Source organism: Sphaeramia orbicularis, chromosome 4, assembly GCF_902148855.1.
Source record: "Sphaeramia orbicularis chromosome 4, fSphaOr1.1, whole genome shotgun sequence".
Taxonomy (NCBI): Eukaryota; Metazoa; Chordata; class Actinopteri; order Kurtiformes; family Apogonidae; genus Sphaeramia; species Sphaeramia orbicularis.
In genome coordinates, this window is record NC_043960.1 from 47,165,236 (window position 1) to 47,185,457 (window position 20,222).

Consider the following 20,222-nt stretch of genomic DNA (forward strand, 5'->3'; position numbering starts at 1 on the left):
TCTTTATATTCATTCTGGCAAAAATTGAGTGGATTTCTACAACCCGTTTCAATTCCTGCTTAATTTGTTATGGTTTATAAGTAGATACGTCACAACATTTGCACATATAAGATCAAGACTTTCGATGAACATTTTTCAGAGTACACCATAATTATTTATCAGCAGCAGCGGTGTAGTAAAAACTGAAAGTATGTCCAAACTATGTGCAATTGTTGGTTGTATTAATGAACATAAGTGGCTGAACAGGACAGAAAGCATGGTCAACAACCTAGACGGAGTGGGGCATGAAGTGGCTCATTTGGATTTAAAGGGCCAGCGCTCAAAACTACCTTTCTCGTGTCATTAGTCAGAAATAGGGTTGAAGATGAACATGTGAAGTTTCATTAATGAAGAATTCAGACCCAAGCATAGCATTTACAGTTTATGTAGACCACAGGGAAATGTTTTAAAATGCATAATTCCATTTAAAAAGGCAAAATATTACTCCTTTAAGTTGGTGTCCTTTTAAAGGTTAAGTAGCTTTAGGAATAACCTTTATGCTTACTCGAATAGACTTTCTATATTAAACTTTACAGAGAAATTCTTAGGCTTCATCTTGTCAAAGAGGAACTCTTAGTCCTATGAATCTTTACGAACATGGCCCCTGGTATTAGAATACAACCCTTGACAAGCCTTTATTGTCATTTCTGACTTGATCTGATGTCCCTATCCTATATGCAAATAAGTGAGCTCATAAATAGCCTAAAACATAGAGCATGCTTTCATTCCAAGTTGAACAGGATTTCTAGTGTTACTATGCACATTTTATTCACTGTGCTGCTCAAAGGTGACCTGTGGTGTTTTCCTGCCTATTAGTCATTGTATAAAAGGACACTGAATCTATCAATATGCCTTAAATTTTTAACACTGACTATGCTTGTTGTTATTGTTTTATTACATACACTTTATTGATGCTTAAAAGGTGTACATGAGTTTCTACTCAACTGCATTTCCTCTGGGAAAAAAGAGAATTGAAAAAAAGCATTGGATCATCATTCAAGTATGCTCAGATACCATTACACACGATGCACTCATAGTAGTGCTGCCGTGATTAGTCGACTTTAGTCGACGCAATCGACCATGAAAATTAGTTGACGGCAATTTTTTTTTGTCGAAGCCTCATTTTACTATTGACCGCCCATATATTTTTGGCTGTGGCACCTGGGGAATCCATGTCGGTATTTGCGCCTGTAGTCATACCTCAGAGAGAGAGAGAGACCCCTGTCTTTAAGGATCTTAAGTTTCATTCCCCTGCTCTTATGGTTCACACATCCCCCTCCCCCAGCCTGCTGATCCATGTGTACATCAGTCATTCTTACAATTCCCACCCACCTTCCCTGGTCAGCAGCTCCGTGCATACGTGCATACCTCATTCATTCTTATGGTTCACTCCCCAACTCCCCTGGTCTGCAGATCCGTGCGTACCTGTTTATCCCACCCCACCCCAGTCCACGGACCTCATTCTTTCCCCTACCCCTGCTCTTACATGGAAAACATACATACATACATCCGTTCATTTTCTACCGCTTATCTGGGGCCGGGTCGTGGTGGCAACAGTCTAAGTAGGGATGCACAGACTTCCCTCTCCCCACACATCTTCTCTAGTTCTTCTGGAGGGATCCTGAGGCATTCCCAGGCCAGCCGTGAGACATAGTCTTCTCCAGCGTATCCTAGGACTTCCCCAAGGCCTCCCCAGGGAGGCATCCAGGAGGCATCCAAAACACATGCCCGAGCCACCTCAGGTGGCCCCTCTCAATGTGGAGGAGCAGCAGCTGTACTCTGAGCTCCTCCCTTGTGACTGAGCTCCTCATCCTATCTCTAAAGGTGAAGACACACCAACCTGACTGCCAATCATCGCCAGAAAAGGTAGTCCGACTGATTGGTCAGCTCTTGTCTCCCCGACACAGTCAAAAAACATCTCTACACGAAAACACAGAGCTCGATGTCGTCAGTCATTGCTGTCAGTGGAGAGTTTTGAGTAGCAGAGATGGGTTGTTGTTGTACTTGTTGACGATGGCTACTAATAAGATACTGGCATTGTCAGCAAGCTATCGCAGACGAAAACTATGGAGAAATTGCACTATGCTGACAGTGCTCACTTCATGGAATGAATGAAGTCCACAGGCAACACTGACCGACCGACACTCATTCAGATACAATATGTGCAGTGAATGGCCTATTATAGAAGGCAATAATAGTGTGAAATACCTTGGCATAGCTGTATTCACATGTAAACTTCTTGTTCACTGATTTGCTAGTCAAGCGCTATCCCTTAACCAATCAGATTGGTCCGACTGAACAATGGGTAGTCACGGATTACACATGTTGAATCGGCCGAAAAGAATGGTGATGGCATTAACGACGCCCATTCACACAGAACACACCGAGCTGACTCATGCCACCAACCTCGCCAGACTGCCCGACAACATTCAATTGCTGAAAATCAGGTTGGTGTGTCTTTGCCTTAAGGGTGTGCCCAGCCACCCTACAGAGAAAACTCAATTTGACTGCTTGTATCTGGGATCTTGTCCTTTTGGTCATGACCCAAAGCTCATGACTATAGGTGAGAGTAGAAACACAGACTGACCAGTAAATTGAGAGCTTCGCCTTTCGGCTCAGCTCCTTCTTCACCACGACAGACCGATACAACGACTGCATCACTGCAGCCACTGCACCGATCCACTTGTCAACCTCATGTTCCATCCTTCCCTCACTCGTGAACAAGATCCCGACATACTTGAACTCCTCCACTTGGGGCAAGGCATCTTCACTGACCCGGAGAGGACAGGCCACCTTTTTCCAGTTGAAAACCATGGCCTCAGATTTGGAGGTGCTGATCCTCATCCCACTCACTTCGCAATCAGCAGCAAACCACCCTAGTGCATGCTGAAGGTCCAGGTTTGATGAGGCCAACAGAACAACATTATCTGCAAAAAGCTGAGATGATATCCTGTGGTCCCCAAACCGGCCCCTGGCTGCACCTAGGAATTCTGTTCATAAAGATTATGAACAGAGCCGGTGACAAAGGGCAGCCCTACCAAAGTCCAACATAGACCTGTTCCAGGTACTGTCATATCAGTACCGGACTCTTGTATGTTTTGTCTGTCTTAAGTGTCACTTCCTGTTTTATTTTGTTAAGTTTCCCTCATGTGTCTTGTCTGGTGTCTTTACTTCCTTTTTGTGTTCACCTTTTACCTGATTACCTGACTCATCCCTGATTGTCTCCACCTGTGCCCAATTGTCTTCCCGCCCTCTTGTGTATTTAAACCCTGTGTTTCCCCCAGTTAGTCGCCAGTTCGTATTCCTTCCTTGTGTTGTGATTACCTACCAGCGATTCTCTGAACCTGTTCGTCTGCCTGCCTGTTCGTTCCTGACCCGGATTGTTCCTCGTTCTCTGAGCCTGCCTGATCCCCATTGGTACTTCTGCCTGATTCTGCCTCACTGGTTTTTTCGACTTACTGCCTGGACTCACGGTTAGTGCTTTTGCTTTTTCCCCCATGTACCGTTGCCTGTTTTTTGGATCCCCTGTGTATGACCTGGTCTGTCCCCTGACATTTCTCTGCTTATTCCTAGTCGGGTTCTCCTCGTGTGCTCCCGACCCGGGCAGAGAGATCCCCTTGCTGGATTCGGACGCCGTGACGAATTCACACAGTCTAATCTACGAGGATTCTTTAAAGAAACCTTTTTGTGAACTGTTTATCCTGTCCGTGTTTAATAAACACTCATTAATTTTATTCCTGTCTGTTGGTTGTGCATTTGGGTCCAAGTCTTGTGTCTCTGGTTCTAACAGTACGAACTGGCCTAGCATGGACCCAGCCAACCTAGACCAGGTCAGGGAGGCCATTCGCTCGCAGGGGCAATGGTTGGGGGGACACGAGCAAGTGCTACATTCCCTCATGGACAAGATGAACCAATTATCAGTCCAGATGTCCCAGATTTCCAACACCCGGGCTTCTGAACCGAACCTCCCTGTCGAACCAGTGGCTGCGGCTTCTACGGTTCGTTCCGCCGATGAACCTAACATTCCCCCGCCCAACAAGTATGCTGGAGATCCAGATATGTGTGGAAATTTTTTCACTCAGCTCCAGCTGATTTTTGAGGCTCAGCCTCGTCGTTTTTCTAGTGACGCAGCTAAGATTGCTTATGTTGCTAGTTTACTAGAGGGCCCCCCTTTAAGTTATTTCAACGCTCTGTTTGAAAGTGGTTCCCCGTCCACACGCTCTTTTGACAGTTTATGCTCGGAATTAAAACGTGTGTACGATCACCCAGTACGGGGGCAGCAGGCGGGGCAACAGCTTATGAGATTAAGACAAGGAAGTTTGTCTATCAGGCAATATGTAAGTCGGTTCCGTTCACTGGCTGTCGAGGCAGGGTGGAACGAACTATCTCTAATCAGTGCTTTTCAGTCTGGTCTTAATCGCACCATCAGCCGGGAAATGGCTCTCCGGCAGGAACTGATGACGCTGGATCAGGTCATCTCGGCGGCCATTCACACCTCGGACCAGATGTTGGTTTGGCAGGCTGAACCCGCAGATGAACGACCGGCTGCCAGTTCCTCATTAAAGAGGAGGCCATGCAGTTAGGTCGCACTTGACTTTCAGCGGAGGAACATCGGCGCCGACTGGCGGCGGGTCTCTGTCTCTACTGTGGTCCGGAGGGTCATCGGTGTGAGAACCTGTCCTAATAAAAGAAACCCGCTCCAGGTGAGGGATAAGCTGCTTAGTCGGACTCTGTGTATGTCAAGTCTATCCGTCAGCTCCCCTGGTCTGCCTCTGCTCTGAATCTCTGTCTTTACAGCACTCAGTTTGATAGACTCCGGCTCGGACGCTAACCTGATGGACGATCAACTCGCCTTTAAACTGGGACTCTCCCTGTCGTCTCTCGAGCGTCCACTAGAGGCTCGAGCTTTGGATGACCACATCATCTGCAGGATCACCCATCAGACCCAACCTGTGACGGTCCGTTTTGCTGACGGACATACTGAGTCCCTCTCCTTTCACATTTATCACTCTGCGGCTCACCTGCTCATCCTGGGTTTCCCTTGGCTCCAGCGACATAATCCCCAGCTGGACTGGAGTACGGGGGAGATCCGGTCCTGGGGTAAAGACTGTTTTTCCTGTGGAATTGAACACAATGACTCTGACTTTTTGTCCCCAGCTGATTCAGCTTCGGTGGCTCCTGTTCAGGTGGTCTCTGAAGAAGTGACGGATTTTCCTGCTCTGAATAAGGTGCCTGTACACTATCATGATCTGAAACAGGTATTCAGTAAATCCCAAGCCACCTCTTTACCTCCGCACAGACCCTATGATTGTGCTATAGACCTTCGCCCTGGCTCCTGTCCCCCTAGGGGGAGGTTATATTCTCTGTCTGGCCCTGAGGACTGCTGCTATGCAGAAATATATTGACGAGTCATTAGCAGCAGGTCTAATTCGGCCCTCCTCGTCCCCGGCGGGGGCGGGGTTCTTTTTTGTAGATAAAAAAGACAAGACCCTGAGGCCCTGTATTGACTATAGGGGACTCAATGATATTACTATTCGTAACCGTTATCCACTTCCTCTGATGTCATCGGCATTCGAGCTTTTACATGGTGCTCGAATCTTCACCAAATTAGACCTCAGAAACGCCTATCACCTGGTTAGAATAAGGGATGGGGATGAGTGGAAGACCGCTTTTAACACCCCTAGTGGTCACTATGAGTATTTGGTGATGCCTTTTGGCCTGACTAATGCTCCTGTCGTTTTTCAGGCTTTGGTCAACGACATCCTTCGGGACATGTTAAATAAGTTTGTTTTTGTATATCTGGACGATATCTTAATTTTTTCCCCAGATGAAGAGACACATGTCCAGCACGTCCAACAGGTTCTACAAAAACTCCTGCAAAACCAGCTTTATGTCAAAGCTGAAAAGTGCGAGTTTCACCAGACATCGGTGTCCTTCTTGGCTTCATTATCAGTGAAGGTAGCGTCCAGATGGACCCGGACAAGATCAGTGTGGTGAGGGATTGGCCGACCCCTGCTTCTCGTAAGGAGGTACAGAGATTCCTAGGTTTTGCCAATTTTTACCGAAAATTTATTCGGGGTTTCAGCAATGTGGCTGCCCCTTTACATGCCCTCACCTCTCCCAAGACTACTTTCAGGTGAAGCCCTGAGGCGGAGGAGGCGTTTGTCCACCTTAAGAGGGCCTTCACTACGGCTCCCATCCTGTCCGTTCCTGACCCTGCTTTGCAGTTTGTGGTTGAGGTTGATGCCTCTGATGTGGGGGTGGGGGCTGTTATTTCTCAGAGATCCCCGAGTGATGGCAGACTTCATCCCTGTGCGTTCCTGTCATGGAGATTATCTAAACCGGAAGAGGAAACTATGACATCGGTAAGCGGGAGGTGCTGGCCATCAAGGTGGCGTTGGAGGAATGGAGACACTGGCAGGAGGAACGGAGATTCCGTTTTTGGTTTGGACCGACCATAAGAACTTGGAGTATCTGCGGTCAGCAAAACGGCTGAACTCTCGACAGGCCAGGTGGGCTCTATTTTTACCCGGTTTAACTTTTCCCTGTCCTATCGGCCGGGTTCTAAGAACAGCAAACCGGACGCTCTCTCCAGGAGATTTTCCCCTGCTAAATCTGTCTCTGAACCTGTCACTATTTTACCTGATTCCTGTGTGGTGGGGGCTTTTCACTGGTCTATTGAGAAGACTGTTATTGAGGCTCTTAAGGACTGTGATGTGCCGGTAGGGGTACCTCCTGGTCGGTTGTTTGTCCCTGTGTGTGTCCATCCTCAGGTGATTCACTGGGTTCATACCTCCAAGATGACGTGCCACCCAGGGGTTCGGCGCACTATGTTGTCATAAAGCAACGCTTTCTGGTGGCCTAATATGGATAAGGAGGTTTCTGAATATGTGGCGGCATGTCCTACCTGTGCGTCATGCAAGACGTCGCATGCGGCACCTGCGGGCCTGTTACAGCCCCTGCCGGTCCCCAAGAGACCCTGGTCGGCCATCTCGCTGGACTTTGTAACTGGTCTCCCATCCTCTGATGGCAACACTACGGTACTCACTATAGTAGACAGATTCTCTAAAATGGCTCATTTTGTGGCTATGCCCAAACTCCCCCTCCGCCAAGGAGACGGCGGAGGCAGTCCTGTATAATGTCTGTAGAATCCATGGCTTTCCCAGAGACGTGGTTTCTGACAGAGGACCTCAGTTTGTTGCCCGCTTCTGGCGAGCTTTTTGCGCCCTCATTGGGGCATCCGTTAGTTTGTCTTCTGGTTATCATCCCCAGACCAATGGCCAGACGGAGCGGGTCAACCAGGTGCTGGAGTCTGGCCTGCGGATTTTGGCCTCTCACAGTCCAGCGTCCTGGAGTCGCCAGCTCATGTGGGTGGAGGTCGCGCACAATACCCTTCCATGCGCCTCCTCAGGACTCTCCGTTCCATGTGGTCTACGGATATCAGCCGCCCCTGTTCACCGCTTCTGAGAGGGAGGTCAGCGTTCCCTCGGCCCAAGCCCTTATCCGTCGCTGTAGGAGGACCTGGCTACAGGCCAGACGGGCTCTATTACGATCGACCGGCTACTACAAGACCATGGCTGACCGACACAGAAACCCCGGCACCGTCCTACCAGCGAAACCAGCGGTTGTGGCTTTCCACGCGCCATCTGCCTTTGAGGGCGGAAAGCCGTAAGCTGGCTCCTAGGTTTGTTGGACCTTTTCCTGTCTCTAAGATTATTAACCCTGTGTCTGTCCGCCTAAGGCTACCTAGGACCATGAAGATCCACCCACGTTCCACGTCAGCCAGGTCAACCTATGAAGGAGAGCCGTCTGGTACCCCCCACCCAGCCCCCACCACCACCCCAGATCATTGATGGAGGTCCAGCATACGCCGTGCGTCGTCTTCTGGCTGGCCCGTCGCCCGTGGTCGTGGTTTTCAGTATCTGGTGGACTGGGAGGGCTACGGTCGGAGGAACGGTCCTGGGTACCGGCTTTCCTTCATTTTGGACCCGGACCTCATCAGAGACTTCCACCAGCGCCATCCTGAGGTTCCTGGGCCGTCTGGAGCCGTCCCCTAGAGGGGGGGGAACTGTCATATCAGTACCGGACTCTTGTATGTTTTGTCTGTCTTGTGTGTCACTTCCTGTTTTATTTTGTTAAGTTTCCCTCATGTGTCTTGTCTGGTGTCTTTACTTCCTTTTTGTGTTCACCTTTTACCTGATTACCTGACTCATCCCTGATTGTCTCCACCTGTGTCCAATTGTCTTCCCGCCCTCTTGTGTATTTAAACCCTGTGTTTCCCCAGTTAGTCGCCAGTTCGTATTCCTTCCTTGTGTTGTGATTACCTACCAGTGATTCTCTGAACCTGTTCGTCTGCCTGCCTGTTCGTTCCTGACCCAGATTGTTTCTCGTTCTCTGAGCCTGCCTGATCCCCATTGGTACCTCTGCCTGATTCTGCCTCACTGGTTTTTTCGACTTACTGCCTGGACTCACGGTTAGTGCTTTTGCTTTTTCCCCCATGTACCGTTGCCTGTTTTTTGGATCCCCTGTGTATGACCTGGTCTGTCCCCTGACATTTCTCTGCTTATTCCTAGTCGGGTTCTCCTCGTGTGCTCCCGACCCGGGCAGAGAGATCCCCTTGTTGGATTCGGACGCCGTGACGAATTCACACAGTCTAATCTACGAGGATTCTTTAAAGAAACCTTTTTGTGAACTGTTTATCCTGTCCGTGTTAATAAACACTCATTAACTTTATTCCTGTCTGTTGGTTGTGCATTGGGTCCAAGTCTTGTGTCCTCTGGTTTCTAACAGGTACGACTTACTGCCAGCAATGCAAACCAAGCTACAACTTCAGTCATACAGGGACCGGACATCCCTTAGCAGAGGGCCCTGGACCCCACACTCCTGAAGCACCCCCCGCAAGATACCACAAGGGGCACGGTCAGACGACTTCTCCAAATCCACAAAACACATGTGGACTGGTTGGGTGAACTCCCATGAACCCTTGAGCACTCATGACAAGGATGAAAACCGTATTGTTCCTCCTGAATCCGAGGTTTGAGTATCAGTCAAATCCTCCTCTCCAGTACCCTGGAATAGACTTTCCTGAGGAGGCTGAGGGAGTTGTGATCCCCCTATAGTTGGAGCACACCCTCCAGTCCCCTTTCTGAAAAGGAGGACCATCACCCAAGTCTTGCCAATCCAGAGGCACTGTCTCCGACCGCCACATGATGTTACAGAGATGTGTCAACTAAGACAGTCCTTGCACATCCAGGGACTTGAGGTACTCAGGGCAAATCTAATCCACCCCCCGGTGCCCTGCCACCAGGGAGCTTGGAAAACATCCCACTTTGTAATTTTTTGTTTGGTAATATTTAAGTTATTTATTTGTTACATTTGTCATGGTACAGGTGGCATTTCATGTTTTGGCCCTTGAGTTGTATTCAAAATAAAATGGGCACAACAAAATAATTAATTTTAATGTAGCAGAAACTACAGGGTCTTTTAGTCTTTTAGCCTGCATTGGTATTTATTGTTTATTTATTGCTGATTATTTAATGTATCTATTTGTAGTTGCCTTCCAGTGACCTATCTTGTATTTGTATACTGATTCATGTTTGTCACATTGTACTTTGAATGTTGACTGATGTCTGTGGTAAGCTGCAAATGAATTGCCCATATGGGATAAATAAAGTTTTCTGAATCTGAATAACACTTGATTTTTTTTCATTAGTCGTTTAGATTAGTCGACTAACTGAGAAATTAGTCGAAAGATTAATCATTAGAAAATGAGTTGTTAGTAGCAACACTAACTCATAGTATATGTTTGTGGGCCTCTTAAACTTTCAAGCATCTTTTAAAACATTTCAATATGATGTAGTTGGCAGTGTTTCACACAGATCACATCACCTGAGTGAATCATTCAGTGCCTCTGAAGACACAGCCCTGTTCTGATTGTTTGGAGAATATGGGCATGTGCATCCCAGTCCACCTGGATGTGTCAGGATGGATGATAATGTTAGGTCCGAACAGGAACTAGGCATGGTTGCCTTGTATGAGCAAGAGCCATTTTATACTTACTTTTTGTCTCCAACATAATGTTATTCCTCTCTCCCTCATTGATCATTACAATTACACATTTCAGTTTATGCAAATTAGGTGATGACATCATTTAGCAACTTCTAGTGACTTTTAGGACAGACAATAGATACTTTCCTTACTGAGAAGTTGGAAACACTGGCAACAATCAGGCTAATGTTGTATCCATATCATGGCTTTCAACAGCTACTTTGAGCAGGTAAGTGGGAAAAACCCATCACACACGTAATTCTGCATTGTGGATATCAGTAATGTCTTGTATTTATAGGCACCAAAACATCACTACTACCAACAGTTTAAGATTCATAAACTTCACTATCGCCAGAGGTGGGAAGGAAGGAGGAGGTAGAAATACATTAGTACTGTTTACATTTCAGGTATCCGTATTTTATTTGAGTATTTTTTACTTTATTTTTGACATTTTAACACAAATATCCATACTTTACTCTTTGCATTTCAAAAAAGACATCTTCCTTTGAGAAATTGAAAGTGGTAAATCATGGCATCAGAGACGACAGACTTTTGTGGCATTACACCTTATACATTTTTGTTGTTCATCCATGTTTGTTGCATCTGGTATCTTTTATGCGTTTTTTTTTGTTTGTTTGTTTTGTCTGTTATAGCTTTTTACATATTTTATCATCCTGCCCTATTTTTACATTGTGTTTTATCTTACACAACATTTTTCCTTTCATGTTTTTTGTTTTGTTTTCATCTTGGCGCATGTTTTATGAATAATATAAAACCACAAATAACTGCTGGTTTCATGTGTATTTGTCTTGCTATATTGTTAGGTCTTTTGTTTCCATCTTATAACTTTTGCTTCATTTTTGTCTTGTCTTAGTCGTGTCTTTATACTGTTTTTGTCTTTCTACATGTTGTCTTGTTATGTTTTGCTTTTACATAATTTTTGTTTTAACTTTCATTACGTTATCGTTGTTTCATCTTGTTATATTGTTTTTCGATTCGTCGTGTCTTTACATATTTTTTGTCCTTTCTTGTTTTACATTGTTTTGTTTTTATTGTGTGTTTTTACAAATAATTTTAAAACTGCAAATAACCTTCTGGTATCTCTCACTCACAACCAAAATAAAGCTTTAAACTTGAAAGAAATAATGATCTTGACCTTTATTGTGCTAATTATAAATATTGACTGATAGGAACATTTTTGTCCTCATTACATTTTTGGCTGTATTGGCCCAATCACTACAAGCAGTTTTCCACTGAATGGAGATTGTGAGCTGCACCTGTAAGAAGAGATCTAAGCAACTAAAACCAATACAATACTCATTCTGGATTAAATCACATTCAATCTCTTCATACAAGTACTAAACACCATCTGCATGTGCTCATTGTAATACTACTATCTGTTCCCAGAATGCAGTAACAGTGTCTGAAACTGGCCTTGCGCTTTGTGGTGGTACATAGTCCAGTTATTCTTACAATTCTGCTCTAGTTTGAGTTCAGCTTAATGACTCACACATTTAGCATAGGCTGCGATTAGTTTAACCGCTCTAACTGCCTTTGAACATTGAAATTAACCACTACTCCCACACAGCCAGCAGCTCTTCTTACTAATTCTTTTTTGCTTCAGTGAGATCATGCAGGAAATGAAGCTTCTGTCTGCAGCAACCTGTCATGACCAGCATAATGACGACCTGTTAGACTAGGCAAGTATAGAGGGTGTTGTGTACTGTGCAGATTAAATCTCCTTGAAGTAGGTTTCTGATTTGGGGTTATATAATGACTGTTTTTGACGTATTTCCAAACTGTCAGTTGGTCTTAGGGTGAAAAAGATAGAGCAGCCACATCATTTGACAGACAATTTTTGTTCAACAACACACACAGTACCAAGGTCAAGCAGAGTCCAACGCATTCTCTGTGCTCTCATTCAGCTTTCATAACCAGCATTGACTCCTCATGCAGCTAAAATTGCAGATTGAGCCAGTCTAATTATTGTCATTACATAAAACAGCTGCTCTAAGGACTGTTATTTCATCAAGCACTTCCCAAGGGATGTCATTGCCCAGAACACATGTCAAATGTTACAAATGTACACATACACATGATTACACACGTATCAATCTTCTAATACAACTACAAATGTTCAAAACATTGACCACATACGGCTAAGCAACATAAGATGGCAAAATTTGAGAACTAACAACTTCATTTACAAAGTATTTGCTATTTCACCATGTTTTTCAAGCGGAGTTCAGTATGTGAATTGTGATTTCTTTACAAGAGCCACATCAGTTGTACAAACACCATCAAACATTCATACACAGTATATTAGCACTGCATCATTGAAGAAGTAGTTATCATTAGGAGTTCTTTTACACTATTCTCTTTGCTCTTGTTGTGTATTTTCTATTTTTGTAATACAATATATATAGTACTGTGCAAAAGCCTTATTCCACCTCTAGTTTTTGTTGTTTTTTCCAGGGTTGAAATGATCATACATGTATGATCATTTCACCCTGGAAAAATAATTATTTCTCATTCTCTTTTCTTCAGACACAACAACAAAATACGGATACACTACTGGTCAGAAGTTTTAGAACACCCCAATTTTTCTGGTTTTATTGAAATTCAAGCAGTTCAAGTCCAATGAACAGCTTGAAATGGTACAAAGGTAAGCGGTGGACTACCAGAGGTAAAAACGAAAAAAAGGTAAGGTTAAACCTCTGTAGCCCTATTGGCCCGCCCGCGGGCTGAAAAACTTGTATTAATATTCATCTACTATAAAAAATATAATAAATCAGGACAATGGATGTTTTCTTCAACTTTTGCTCAAAGTTTAGACCCTAATGTTAATAAAAGTACATCAAAAGTGTATTTAGTGCAAACTTAATGTTCAAACATGATTTTTAATCTTTGTGGGGTGAAATATACGCTATTAAAAATCTCCAACACGAACAATTAATTTATGCATATCATCGTCAATCCAGCCCGAAAAAAAACAGGCGAGGATAAAAAATTCTAATTTCTCTTTCAGTTTGTTACACTTTACTCAGGCATAGTAATAGATACAATATTTTAGACAATGGGAATAGATTCTGTGAGGTCTCTAAATGTCCATAGACACCAAGAACATCAATATGAACCTTATATTGTTGAAGTAAATTCTTCATTACTTTGGGTATGTCTTTCTTAGGCATTTTTCCCCCGAAAATATGGTCAGGGTTAAACAGGTTAAACAAAACTGAAAATAATGTACATTTCAGAATTATACAAAGGCGAACAAGAAATGGATTAACAACTCTTAAAGCAGTTCTGCAGCAATGGAGGTTGCTCAAGCCTCGAAGTTGGTGCTACCAATTTCTACAGGTGTCCCAACATTTCTTAATTACTTACTACCCCCTCTGTCTGCATAAAAGTAGTATTGGAACACACTTTGGTACCATACCGTTGTGAGCATTATTTGAACAGTACCTGTACTGCAGAAAGTAGTGTGTACTATAAAAATGGTGAGGAAATGGCACTTAATGACAGAAGAGAGAAGACCATCATAAAACTTAAAATGTAGGTCTTTCCCTCAATAAGTATAAACTTTCTACCGGTTATGGGAAAACTGACTTTATGTTACCAGTGCTGAGTATCGTTATTGATACTGACAAGAGGCCCTCGACGGACACGAGGATCTCCTCTCACTTTGAGGTTTCATTGAACTTCGGACTGGAAGTCTTTTGATTTTGTTTCTGTTTCTTTGTTCACTGTTCTTGTTTGAGATGTCATGGGTAACGTTACACAGGAGCACACAGGTTGAAAAGATCACATGCATCATCAGGAATATAGGATAGTTACACTAAATGTCAACGGGCTGCATAATCCCATTAAAAGGAGCAAAATCATAGCTAAAATGAAACGAGAAAAGCTGCAGGTAATTTTTTGGCAAGAGACCCATCTGTCTTCTTCAGAACATGAAAAATTAAAAAAACTGGGATTTCAAAACACATATTACTCATCTCATAAATCAGGTCGTAGGAGGGGTGTGGCTATACTGATCCCTAATGCTGTAAATTTTGAATTTATTTCAGAAGTGAAAGATAATGAAGGGAGGTTTGTATTAGTAAAGGGCTAATTAGACAATGAAGATGTAACTTACTTAAGTATATGCCCCCCCCAGGAAGCAAAAAAATATTTTTCAAAAAATTATTTGAATTGGTAGTCTTGGAAACATAGGGAATTTTAATTTATGGTGGTGATTTTAATGTCCAACTTCAACCTAAATTGGATATATCTAATCGTGCCCAAAGAGAAGTCCAAATGCCACTTTTAATTCAGCGGATGCTTGCAAAACTGGGTTTGATTGATGTATGGAGGAGACCCATCCAGGAGAAAAACAATTCACCTATTATTCACCATGCCACTCTGTATATTCTCGAATTGATTATCTATTTATGTATAAATCAGACTGGCAAAGAATTAGGGACTGTAAAATAGGGATTAGGGATGTATCAGATCATTCAGGGGTATATCTAACCCTGCACCTAACTACCCAACGGAAAAATACACTCTGGAGACTTAATACAAGCATTTTAAATGACAAAACGGTACAGAAACAGATTCAACAGGAATTTGAAATGTATTTACAGAATAATGATAATGGAGAGGTGTCACCAAATACTTTATGGGACACAGCAAAGGCAGTCATTCGAGGTAAAATAATTGCCCTCACAGCTTTTCAAAAAAAAGAAAAACAGAGAAGACTTGCTGAACTGCAAGAGGAAATGAAGTCTCAAGAAATTAGACACATGGAACAAAAAGATCCTCAGATACTAACTAGAATAAATAAAGTCAAACAAGACATAAATGGCCTTTATGATGAGGAAATTGAAAAACAACTAAAATTTACCAAACAAAGGTATTATGAGACAGGTGCTAGGGCAATGAAACTACTTTCTTGGAGGATACGAAAACAATGGGAAAAGAATACAATTTATAAGATTAGAAACCCTAAGACAAAACAGATTTGCAGTGAATTAGAGGATATTCAAAAGGCTTTTGAACTTTATCATAAAGATTTATATACCCAACCAACCATGGCAGATACTACAATAATAGAGGCCTTTCTAAGTTCACTAGACCTACCATCTGTAGGAGAACAACAAAATAAATTAATTATGGCTGAGATAACAGCAGAAGAATTGAATAAAGCCATTTCAAGATTGAAAGCTAATAAGGCTCCGGGTTCAGACGGATATCCGTCTGAATGGTATAAAACATTTAATCTTCAAATAACACCTGTGCTGTGTAACTGTTTTAACCATACACTGAGAACAGGAGAAGCCCCTCAAACATGGAAGGAAGCGGTTATCTCTGTCATCCAAAGAAGGTAAAGATGATAAAGACTGCAGCTCATATAGACCAATATCTGTCTTGAATGTAGACTATAAATTATTTGCTTCAATTATATCTAAGAGACTTGAATCCATTGTCCCGGAGCTGGTAGACTTAGATCAAACAGGCTTTGTATTAAATAGACAGACACAGGATAATTTAAGGAGAACGCTACAAGTGATAAGTCATATTACATCAGAAAACATCAGCGCAATGTTGATCAGCCTGGACGCCGAAAAGGCCTTTGACTCGATGGGTTGGGAAAATCTACACAGGGTACTTGCAAGATTGGGTTTTAAAGATGGTTTTATTAAATGTATTAGAGGGTTATACTATTCTCCAACAGCCAGGATAAGGGTTAACGGTCACCTGTCGCAAACTATTTATTTGGAAAGAGGGACACGCCAAGGCTGTCCCCTGAGTCCAACTCTATTTGCATTATTTATCGAACCCTTAGCTCAAGCAATTAGAGAGGACTCTGATATGAAGGGGACTACGATCAGAGGAGAAGAGCACAAGACCTGTATGTTTGCAGATGATGTTCTACTTTTTATTTCAAACCCTGACTCAAGCATTCCTAAATTGATGACCTTGCTAAAAAATTATAGTTTATATTCTGGATATAAGTTAAATATTCAAAGGACACAAACTCTCTCATTTAATTATACTCCCCACCCAGTCACAAAAGGGAAATGTAATTTTAAATGGGACTTGCCCAAAATAAAATATTTAGGAATAAACTTAACTAAAGACATGTCAAAACTTTTTGAAAACAATTACGACCCTATTAATAAAGAAATAAAGTCGGACATTTCCAGATGGACCCCCCTCCCATTAGATATGAGTAATAGAATAGAAATAATTAAAATGAACATGTCGCCACAACTTCTTTATCTCTTCCAGTCACTGCCTCTGGACATACCTCAAAAACAGTTTGATGAATGGAATGCCTGATCTCAAGGTTTGTTTGGAATAGTAGAAGACCTAGGGTTCAATTCAAGACTCTGCAGCTGAAAAAAGAGAAGGGGGGAAGAGCTTTACCATGCCTACAGGACTATTATTATGCAGCGCAGTTGAAACCCTTAGTTTACTGGTGCAATCCAAATTATGATTCTAAATGGAAAACTTTAGAAATCACACAGATAAAAATTCCAACGCAGTCAATAATAAGAAATAAAAGCCAAGCTGAAAGATACTACTACAGCCCTGAATCAATGGACTCTATTCACTCTGAAACTATGGTTTAAGGTTTTGAGGAAATTACAAATAGAGAAACAGGCAAGGGTCTTGAATTGGGTAGCATATGATCCAGAATTTGAACCTGCTAGACTAGACAGGGGTTTTAAACAGTGGGTTATGAGAGGTATCACGTCTTTCTGTTCCATCACCTCAAATGGTATATTTGAGAGTTATGAGTCAATTTCAGACACTTTTGGACTGGAAAAGCAGGACTTCCACAGATATCTGCAAATCAGAGACTATTACAGTAAAAAATTACAAATCAAAGAGGAGAAGGATTACAATTTGATTTCTATAGTTCAGGATGCATATAAAAAAAAGACAATAAAAAGGTGGTCTCAAGGATGTATAGAAGTATACAATCTTCTAAAAATCATTCTACGATATCCATTAAAGAAAATGGGAGAGAGAGACAGAAACACAAATATCAGATAAGGCCTGGATGGAAATATGTGAGTCACAAGCAACCACCGCAAACTCTAGATCCTTAAGAGAGTTCGGCTGGAAGAATGTAGTGAGATTTTTTATAACTCCTAAAATAACAGCACTCCAAACAGGCACGCAGGGCCGAGGCTTTTGTTGGCAAACATGTGGAAACACTATGGCCAATCACTTCCATGTTTTTTGGGCCTGTCCAAAATCCAGTCACATTGGAAGGAGGTGGCAACCGAGATAAATAAAATAATAGGGATGGATTTAGATTATTCTTTTGTTACTTTATATCTTGGTAAAATACCGGAAACAGTCCTTCAGAAGGATAAATACTTATTGAAGATACTTTTGGCAAGCAGTAGGAAAGCTATAACCCGAAAAATGGTTGCAACCCGACCCTCCAACTTTGGACCTCTGCATGGGATTATTAAAGAAATTTACTGTATGGAGAGACTTACTTTTGCTTTAAGACTGAGTTGGAGAAATGTACTGAACACTGGGAAAAACGGATTGTGTACGCACCTTGATAATACAACCATAATTGTACAATGATGTATGTGTGCATGATGTAAAAGAACATTTTAAGTTTAATTGTAACACCCATGATGATCTCATGTTCATTGTTTGTTCTTTTGAAAATTAATAAATAAAAAGTTAAAAAAAAAAAAATGTAGGTCTTTCCTACAGAGAAATTGCTAAGAAAGTCAAGGTGTCAGTAAGTACAGTTTCCTTCACCATCAAAAAGCACTCAGAAACTGGGGGGAAATGCTGACAGGAAGAGGTCTGGCAGACCCAAAGCCACAACAGAATTAGAGTACAAGTTCCTGAGAGTCAACAGTTTGCGTGATAGGCGACTCACAGGACAACTGCTTCAAGCACAGCTCAATAGTGGTCGTAGTAAGCAAGTCTGAGTTTCAACTGTGGAGAGAAGACTTCGAGTTGCAGGTTGGTAGGAATTGGTAGCACCAACTTTCGAGGCTTGATCAACCTCCATTGCTGTAGAACTGCTTTAAGTTGTTAACCCATTTCTTGTTCGCCTTTTTGTATAATTTTGAAATGTACATTATTTTTCAGTTTTGTTTAACCTTTACCTTTTTTTTTTTTTTACCTTTGGCAGGTCACCGCTTACCTTTGTACCATTTCCAGCTGTTCATTGGACTTGAACTGCTTGATTTTCAATACAAAACTGGAAAAATTTGGGTGTTCTAAAACTTTTGACCAGTAGTGTATGTGTACAGTTTTGAAAGACACACAACACACACTGAACTAAATGGGTTGTAAAGGTTAGAGTCACTCTTTAGTGTGACCTCTGACCCCATGACAAGAGGCAACACAAACACTTAGAACCATATGACATGTTGAATGAAATCTTCTATAAAACACCAGAGTGTCTCATGTTGTCTGAACAAAAGGGTTAAAGACATCTTAAGTACAAAGGGAGGTCACACTAAATCCAACCACTGTGATTTATAGAAGCTGTTTTTACCCTGAAATGGTAGTTTTTCCTGCTGTTCATACTTCACATATATATATATTTATTTATTTAGTTGTTTGCACATCACAAACAACAATAAGAAAAAAAAAAGGAATTATGCAACTAACACCATTATGCAAGAGAGGTTAGAAGCCAAAAAGGCTTATACAAATACCTCCACAAGGAAATAAACAAAACCCATGAAAAAGAAAAAAGAACAAAAATTTGGTAAAATCAAAATCAAATCAAATATATAAAACACTACAATTTTTCATAAATTAGAGTCCTTTTCAGTTGTTTTTTAAATAAGGATAAAGAAGATGTTGATTGAGGTTCAGGACATTATTCCAAAGATGAAAATGAAGATATATCCAGATTGGATCTAATACAGACACTGACAAATGCATATATGTGGACATTAGAACTTTAATAAACTAATAAAATATAATGTTGGACTTGGACTTCTGCACTGTATATATGTACGAATTGGTTGTTCAAAGGGGCATTTTAGCAGTGTCATAGTGTTTAGTCTTTTTTAGTTTGCTCAAATTCAGAGTTCTGTCATTACTGTCCCCCTTTTTCACTTCCCATCACTGCTGCTACAAAATGAAAAACAAAAGGAAGAAAAATATTAGGCCCTCTCAGGGTGATTGAGGGCATCAACCAGTTACTACAGTATCCAGTAAATTTCAAGGAATCGGATTTGGGTGCATCTAGCTTTAACACAGAAAACAAAATTTAATGAAACTGTGTGCAAAAAATGTTTCACCCACTATGCCTTTTATATTTGCCAACTAAAATATAAAAATTACTGTATGGAATGTATGTATCTGATACTTCCATACTTTTTTGTTTGTTATATCTTATCAAACACTGAGTCATAATACTGATCACCTATTGTTTTTTCATTACACTGACACAAGGTTGTGATAATGACTCGAAAAGGGCCTTTAATACATGTCCATTACACAGGACAAGTCTGATTTTCAATTACAAAATTATATAAACATTATTAAACATACTATTCCCTTTACAATTAACTCAAGGCTAAAAATGTCCCAAAGTGAGTCCATCCTGGCTAATTTGTCACTAGAGAAAACATCAATCAATCACTGAAATATGAATCATGAAATCTAACAGCAGATGTAACGGAAGTGGATCAACAGACAAATCCCTTCATAGAGCAAACAACATTGATATTCATACAAACATACTGCTCCACTTTAGTCTGAAATCACACTAATTCCCTTTGGAAAACCAAAGCAGATACCAGACTTTGGCCCAGGTGCAGAATCTCATTTTCTATTTCTTATTTTTGTCAGGTGTCTGAGTCTTTGCTGCTCAAAGGCCTTGAGAGGTAGATGTTCATTGTTACAATGGATCAGGACTCATTTTGGTCCATATGTTCTCAGCTGCACAAGTGTACATCTGTCAAGTACTATTACATGTATAAAATGCAACAGGGCAGAGAATAATTATCCAACCTCTGTGTTCAGTTTATCATCTGTCACATCAGTCAAAATGACTCCGATACTAATTCACATTTTGGCTCCACATTTCTCCTTCTCTCATTTACTCGCCCACTGACTTTCTCACGTGTCTTTGCTCTGCGAGTCTC

At 41.8% G+C, this 20,222-nt stretch overlaps 1 protein-coding gene across 1 annotated transcript in view; it reads right to left on the reverse strand.

The window, feature by feature from the left end:
• The window catches only part of cacna1ea (calcium channel, voltage-dependent, R type, alpha 1E subunit a), a 232,909-nt gene that overhangs the window by 149,832 nt on the left and 62,855 nt on the right, over window positions 1-20,222 (reverse strand).